At 32.7% G+C, this 7425-nt stretch overlaps 1 long non-coding RNA gene across 1 annotated transcript; it reads right to left on the reverse strand.

Annotated features, from left to right (window-relative positions):
• Nucleotides 1-425: 425 nt before the first annotated feature.
• On the reverse strand, nt 426-6475 carry LOC134475850 (uncharacterized). Its single transcript, XR_010047179.1, has 3 exons — nt 5091-6475; nt 4485-4548; nt 426-992 (listed from the first exon to the last, which is right to left on the reverse strand). It is a non-coding gene; the product is annotated as an uncharacterized LOC134475850 (long non-coding RNA).
• Between the last annotated feature and the right edge of the window lie 950 nt (nt 6476-7425).

Consider the following 7425-nt stretch of genomic DNA (forward strand, 5'->3'; position numbering starts at 1 on the left):
TAAACTTACTAGAAGTGTAAATAGACAACCTTCCTTTTACAAGATTCAAATTTGAGGTTTCTACACTTCAATAATTTCTCACATACTGCCTCATGCAGCAGTCACTCAATATTAAATATGAAACTGCTTTAGTTTTGAAACTTAAAGCAAAAATGTACTACAAATACACTTCTAAGAAAATGTCCTACCTATTTCTGTTCTGCCAAGTCCAATTTCATTATAAATTCTCAAGTAATTAAAATGGCAAGAATCATAATCTTCAATGTCAACATCACCCAATTTGACCCGAATTCGTTCTCCCATCTTGACATGGATCTCCCATTTGCAAATGGTACTGCTGGGATAGGTCGGCGGGTAGTTTATAGATGCAAGAGTTCCACTTTCAGGGCCTCGTACAGTGTGTCCGCATCCATCACCTTAAAAAAAAAAAAACGGGGTGATAAACTGTTTTTTCGTTTTAAACTTCTGAGTAATCAAGATTTTTAATGGTGATTTAAAAATACACATGACCTCAGATATTTATACCACCAGTATATCTTTACAGGAAATAAAATGACATAGCGCTTAGCATATCTAGTCACAATCACCAAGAAAAATCAAGTCAGGTTCAAATAATGATTACTTATATAATTTATAATGTCAAAGACCTTTACAATCTGAACATATCTTAAAACCCATCTTAGCAAAGAGTTACAAATATATAAATATATCAAAATGGCCTAATATTTAAAACAATACCAATTTAAACTATTTAAGATAACTAATATAAAAATGTGAGCAGCTTCACCTTTTTTTAACAATCATAAGCTCCTAAAATCTCCTGTGAAGCAAGATTATTTCTTAATAACAGTTAACATATTATAAAAAATTATGCAAACTATTGATCCTATTATAGACTACAAATGATTCCTCTTGAAAGTAGTTGATTTTGAAGTTTAAGTTTATATTCTATTTAAATTTGACTATTTTGTTGTTCCTTCTCCATTTTCTTCCTATAGAACAGAAAAAATAATTAAAAGTTTAATACTTTTAAAGTTTATAGCTTATTAAACTTTTAAAGTTTAATACTTTTAAAGTTTATAGCTTATTAAAGATAAAGAAAAAATTACTTTTATATGTTGGTTCTGACATTTGCTTCATTTATTTTTCAGCAAGTAAATACAAGAACTTAGATAACCAGCTTATTGTTTGTAAAAATGAAATATCTGCATCCCTCATTTTATTCACTCAGTATGCAGGAGGCATTGATTATATGTTCATTTACAAGTTTCGGCTGTTGCTACAACTGTATTATTTAGCATTCATTAACAACATGATTCAAATGAATGACATCCTTTTAATAGGATGATTAATGTATGACGATGGGATTCAAATGAATCCCTTTCTAACAGGATCGCAAATACATACTTTTAAAATAGAAGCATTTTCTTCCTTACAAGTTATTTATGATCATGTCATTGGAATAGTACAGTATTTACACAAAAACTGTATTAAATGTGATGCTGCTGAGTTTTAACCTCATTATGAACACAACTCTAAGAGAATTTTCTTGATTTATTACTTTTAAAAGTAATCACATCACTTATTAGAACAGATTAATTTTAAAAACTATACACATAAAAATTTTAACAAAAATTATACACCTAAAATTATATGCATAAAAATTATACACATAAAAATTTTACATAGTATCTAGTAAGTAGCAGATAGTAAATATTAATAGTATGAATAAGGAAATGTTATGAAAAATTAATTCCAAACTAGTCCCAACTTTAATGAAGAAACAAATCATGTAACTCTTATGGTAATACTTAGAAGTCATATCCTTTACTGACAAAGAATTTTTACCCTTGAGTTTGTATTAATATTCATCCCTGGTCTTTTTTTTTTTAATCAAGAATCGAACTCAAGACCTTGTGCTTGCCAGGCAAGTACTGATACTGCTGAGCTGTATCTCCAGCCACTCTCCTGGCCTACTTTTAAAGTGCAATACTAAATATATGTGTGCTTGCTAGAAGTGTTATAATCTTTAAAAACCACTGGATAAATGAAATAACTCAAAATATTAGTGTGTTTTCTTTAGTAAACAAAAGCTAAGGCCGCTTTTAGAGTAACTGAAATGTTTATCCATAACTTTGCAACAGCAGATTGTTTAATGCATCCCCCATAGCCAATTAGTCAACCCAAGGTCATTTTAAAATGTGCTTTATGAAACAACACAAGTAGAGTGGTTAGAGTAATTTTAGATGTCTTTATGCTATTTGACCTTGAATAAATATAATGTTTCTTGTCCTTTACACCATAAAGCATAAATTCTATATAAGTTAATAAACTGATAAAAACGGATCTTTTGCATACATGGTGATAAAAAACAATTAAAACAGAGCGGTCTTTCTTTAAGAATCTGTGTGGGGGGGTGGAGGGCAGGAAGAGTCCACAAGAAATGTGCCAAGAATGTTCTAAAATACGTGATAGAGTTCAGAGCTTCCTCGTCTTGCAAGCAAGATGATAAGAACTAAAAATCAAAGTTAAAAGTCAAGTATCTTGTCTACTGCTCTGGCCAAGTCTGAATACCCCCTATTTCAAAGAATACAGTATTTATTAAGTTCAACCTGACTAGATAAATAGCATAACTGTCACCTACTGATATGGAGTAAATACTTAGAATAATCTGGTTCAAAAGAAGGTTGTGCTTTCACTAGACCAGCTGCTTTGAATGTCTGTTATTCTGGAGAAATACATTTTATATTGTGACCCTGTAGATTTCCACATGGTTATTCTTGACCCACTAATGACCTCCCACCTAGTCTGAAAAATACAACTCACAACTCACAACTGAAAAATACAAAACTCACAACTCCAAGGCCAGAACATTAAATTCTCACATTAAGAAAAGACTTTGTCCTTTCACTTCTAAAGTAGCAATATGTTCCCAGGTTATTTTTTTACAGTTATTGACAAAAATTCTTCAAATATGACAAAATATTTAAAACTAAAAGCTGGAAAATATTCGTCAATAATAACACACAGCAGTGTTTCTCAAACAGGAGGTTGAGATCCCACAGGAGGGATTCTACCACTCACTTGGCAGTATCTAGAGACATTCTTAGTTGTCACAAATAGGGGGAGGCATGTTGCTGACACCTCATTGGAAAGGGTAAGAAGCTGCTAAAATATCTCAGTGAAGGAATAGTCTCCAGAACAAAGAATAATGGGACCTGCATGTAAATAGTGCTGAGTTTGGGAAGTGCTAACTTAGAGTCAAGGTTAGGAAATCTCAGGCTGAAAATCTGGTTTAGTTCTTGGCTCAGTCTCATTTGGCCTAAAGGGTAATGCTCTTCTACTCACTAAGGATCAATGGAGAGAAAAGTTTTCTCCCAAAGGTCAGCAGTTATGGAAAAGTTTTGTGCTCACACTTCCCAATTTTAAAATAAGTAAATAGAACACTTCATTATTCTTCAAGTTAAAGAAGAAAAATAATCCTATTAGTCTTCAAATTTCAAATGATTTTCTCCCAGCATCAAGAGCTTTTTTTAATTTATTTTAAAGAGGGTAAAATTAAACAGAACAAAACAATTAAGAAACACAGTCTTCAAGGCAAGACCACCAGAGATCTTCACTATCATATTGTCTCTTGGTTTCTTCCAAATAGTTGTCCATATCTTCACACACAGTGAATTCATACTGAACAAAACAGTACTAAACTGATCACAACAGGATGATGAAGGCATTTTAGGTCTTCAAGACCAGACAATAGGGAGGTAAAAAATGGCTGCCATAATGTCTCTCGTTCTTTTCAAAATAGCTGTCCATATCTTTACATATGTTGAAATTAAACAAAAGAAAACAGACTAACACCACTCTAGACAGACAATAATAGTATTGCCAGATTTTGTATCATGACACCATGGAATTAGCACTGGGTATCTTAGTGTCTCATTTTCTTCAGAGTATCTGTTCATTACAACATACATTATAGAATCTATTCTTGTAAACTGTTTGAAGTTCTACACATGGATGAATCTCTATACATATACCTATTCTTTCCAAACAAGATAGCAACACAAATTCCCAGAAAAACATGAAATGATAAAGACATATAAAACCTCAATACTAGGTGAACTATAGTAGTTACTATGATGTCTCTTGATATTTTCAATAGAATTGTCTATATCATCAGGCATAATATAATTGAACAGCACTACCTAGCAATGTTAATAAAAACAAAACATTGGAAACATTATAGGACTTCAAAAGCAGTTAATAATCAAACCAGAATGGGTATCCTATTACATCTTCTCATCTTCAGAGTAATTGCTCTGTTCTTAGACTTGATACTATCAAGCATACCAAATTCAAATAAAATCAGTCAAGACAAAACAGCAATCTAACATACCAGATTCAAATATGATCAGTCATAGTAAGACATCGTAGAAGTAATGCAGGGCTTCAAGTTAAGTTAACAGGAAATTAACGATAGTTACCGTAGTATATCCTATTGTTTTGGGATAGCTGTCTGTGTCCTCAAATCTAGTATGAGTAGATAGACTGGAACCGAATAAAATCAAATTAAACAGAGTGATAAGATTAATGTGGCTTTTAAATCCTGATAAACTATTAAAAATGTCCTCTGCCTTCCTTTTTTAGACAATGCATCAAGAGTTTTTAACATAGGGAGAAAAGGGTATCAATAGGATCTGAAAAATTGATTAGTGTTCGGTGCTTGGAAGAATAATCATCTGTGACAAGGAACACTACCTCCTTTTACTTACCATATTAAGGTAAGAAGCGACAAAAAATTATTACAAGTGGGAAATAACTTCCAAAATAGATGTCAAAGGTCTAGTTCTTACTCTCCCCAACCATCCCAACATGCCATCTCCTTTCCCAACCACATCTTAACCACCATCCCTGTCAACTAATCTACCTTCTGTTCCTCCATTACATGGATTCCACTCGAGTATAACTAATCATAAACCATAGAAAGCTCTTGGTGTAATTTTTGAATTGTACTTTTATTCAGTGTAGAAAAACAGAAAAAAAACACTGAAAGTTGATCTTAGTGCTCTTTGGTTCAGATGCAGATTTACCTAGGGGATTACTCATAGAACACATGTTCACTTCCCTTGAACAGTGTAAGGTTCAGATGTGTTAAGCCACATATGAATTTGGATACTTTTCTGGGAAAAAAATGCAATGATCTTTAAAACTACTTATCCCTAGAGAAAACAGAAAGAACATTACATACATTCAAATGCCAATCAAATAATACAACATGAAATGCAAACCTACTGTATTCTAGCTAAATTCCAGATTAAGTATTTTTAGGATAATGTTCTGATGATGATTACATGTGCCCCTCTTGCCACATTCATATTTTAGTAATATTATTACTAAGAAAGATGTATTACAGATTTTTAATCATATGAACTCTGTGAGGGGCAAAAATACTTCCTTTCACAGCAGCCAACACAAATGCAGGAAGCTTATAAAAGTATGTCGAAAAAGAAGAGCAATGTATCTTTCATCATAATTGCAGAGAGCCTGAATCTTGTTTTTATCACTGTGGCCTACTGAGGCTGCCAGTATCCTCTAAGTACTATTTCTGGATCTTGTAACACATCTGTGAGATCCTACAATAAAATGAAAAACAAGGTGAAATATTTAGGAATAAAAGTTCAAAAACATGAAGCTGCAACTGTTAACTACTACATGCAATTTCACTGGATACAGTGACGTTTTTGGTATATTATCTACCGCTGTGAATAATAAGGCAGAAGTTCTTTAACTGTGAGGTTTCTTAATTTGTGTTACTGCATATCTCAAACACGTAATCAAACTAGTACTTTAATTTCACTTAATGTCCCCTTTGTCAGTTTTAATTTTCCTTTTTCTGAAGTTAATTTTATCTGAAATTAAAATGCAGTTGTTCTAGTTTACTTCACATTAGCAGTCACATGGCACATCATTCTCTAGCCCTGTTATTTTTTTGTTGTGGTAGTAGTGATAAAATATACAACCCAGAAATTTTATTTTTTAAAATAGATTTTACATTTTTTAAATTTTATTTCAAAAAAGATAAAATTGAACAGAACAAAACAGAACAAAGCAGATCAGAAGAACACAATGTAAGACACACAGATTTTAAAGCAAGACAACAGGAAATCATCAATGTCTATCTTACTGTCTCTTGTTTTCTTCTGAATAGTTGTCCATATCTTCACACACAATGAACTCATACAAAACAAAATAGTATTAAACTGATCAGAACAGGATGATGAAGGCATTTTAGGCCTTCAAAACCAGATAATAGGGAAATCAACAATGGCTGCCATACTGTCTCTCATTCTCTTCAAAATAGCTGTCCATACCGTCATGTATGTTGAAATTGAACAATACAAAACAGACTGAAACCACTCTGAACAAAGAATAATAGTATTGCTGGATTTCACAGCAGGGCACTATGGAATCAGCACCGGGTACCTTAGTGTCTCTTTTTCTTCAAAGCAGCTGTTCACTTCATCATGCATTATATAATCGATTCCCATAAACTCTTTAGGAGAAGTAGTACGCATGTATGAGTCTCTACACTTATACCTATTCTTTTCTGTGTTAGAGGGGAAAACAAAACAAATTCCTAGAAAAACACAAAACAAAAATTAACAATAGCAAAGAGGCCAAAACACTGATAATCTAAACCTTCAAAACAACGTAGTAGGAGCATAACTGAGGTTGTAGATTTACATAATGTTAAGGGTTCCTCAGATCACCATACAATAACACCCAATACTGTTTCATTCCTAGGAATGTTAACTATTTTGTTCCAATAACTTATACAATTTGCAGCACGATCATCTTAGCTATACTGTGTGTTTATATAATTATATTTTTTTCTTTTGCCTCACTTTCCCTGAAATATTATTTTCCCCCTTTAAGTAGATTCTTATCCTTTCACTGTATTTATTGAGTTTTTTGTATCTTATGTACTTTTCCCATTTTTTGCACTAGGGAGACGATATGGTATATACAGATGTGAGTTTGATTTATTTCACTTATGAGTTTGGTCTCCAGTTGTATTCACTTACTTATAAGTATCTCAATGTGATCATTCTTTATAGCTGAGTAGTACTAGATTGAATAAAAAAACAACACAGTTTTTATCCATTCCTCAGCTGATGGGCATTTAGGTTGTTTCCAAGATCTGGCTATTACAAACTATGCTCCTATAAACATAGATGCACATATAACACTGTGGTATGTTGTTTTCAGTTCTTCTGGGAATATGCCCAGAAGTGGGATAGCTGGGTCAGATGGGATTTCCAAACCCAGCCTTTTGAGGAATCTCCAGACTGACCTCCACAGTGCTTGCACTAGTCTACACTCCCATCAACAGTGCAGAAGAGTTCCTTTTTCCCAGTAGCCTCT

Source organism: Cavia porcellus, unplaced genomic scaffold, assembly GCF_034190915.1.
Source record: "Cavia porcellus strain 051 isolate PalLab524CR breed Dunkin Hartley unplaced genomic scaffold, mCavPor4.1 scaffold_5, whole genome shotgun sequence".
NCBI lineage: Eukaryota > Metazoa > Chordata > Mammalia > Rodentia > Caviidae > Cavia > Cavia porcellus.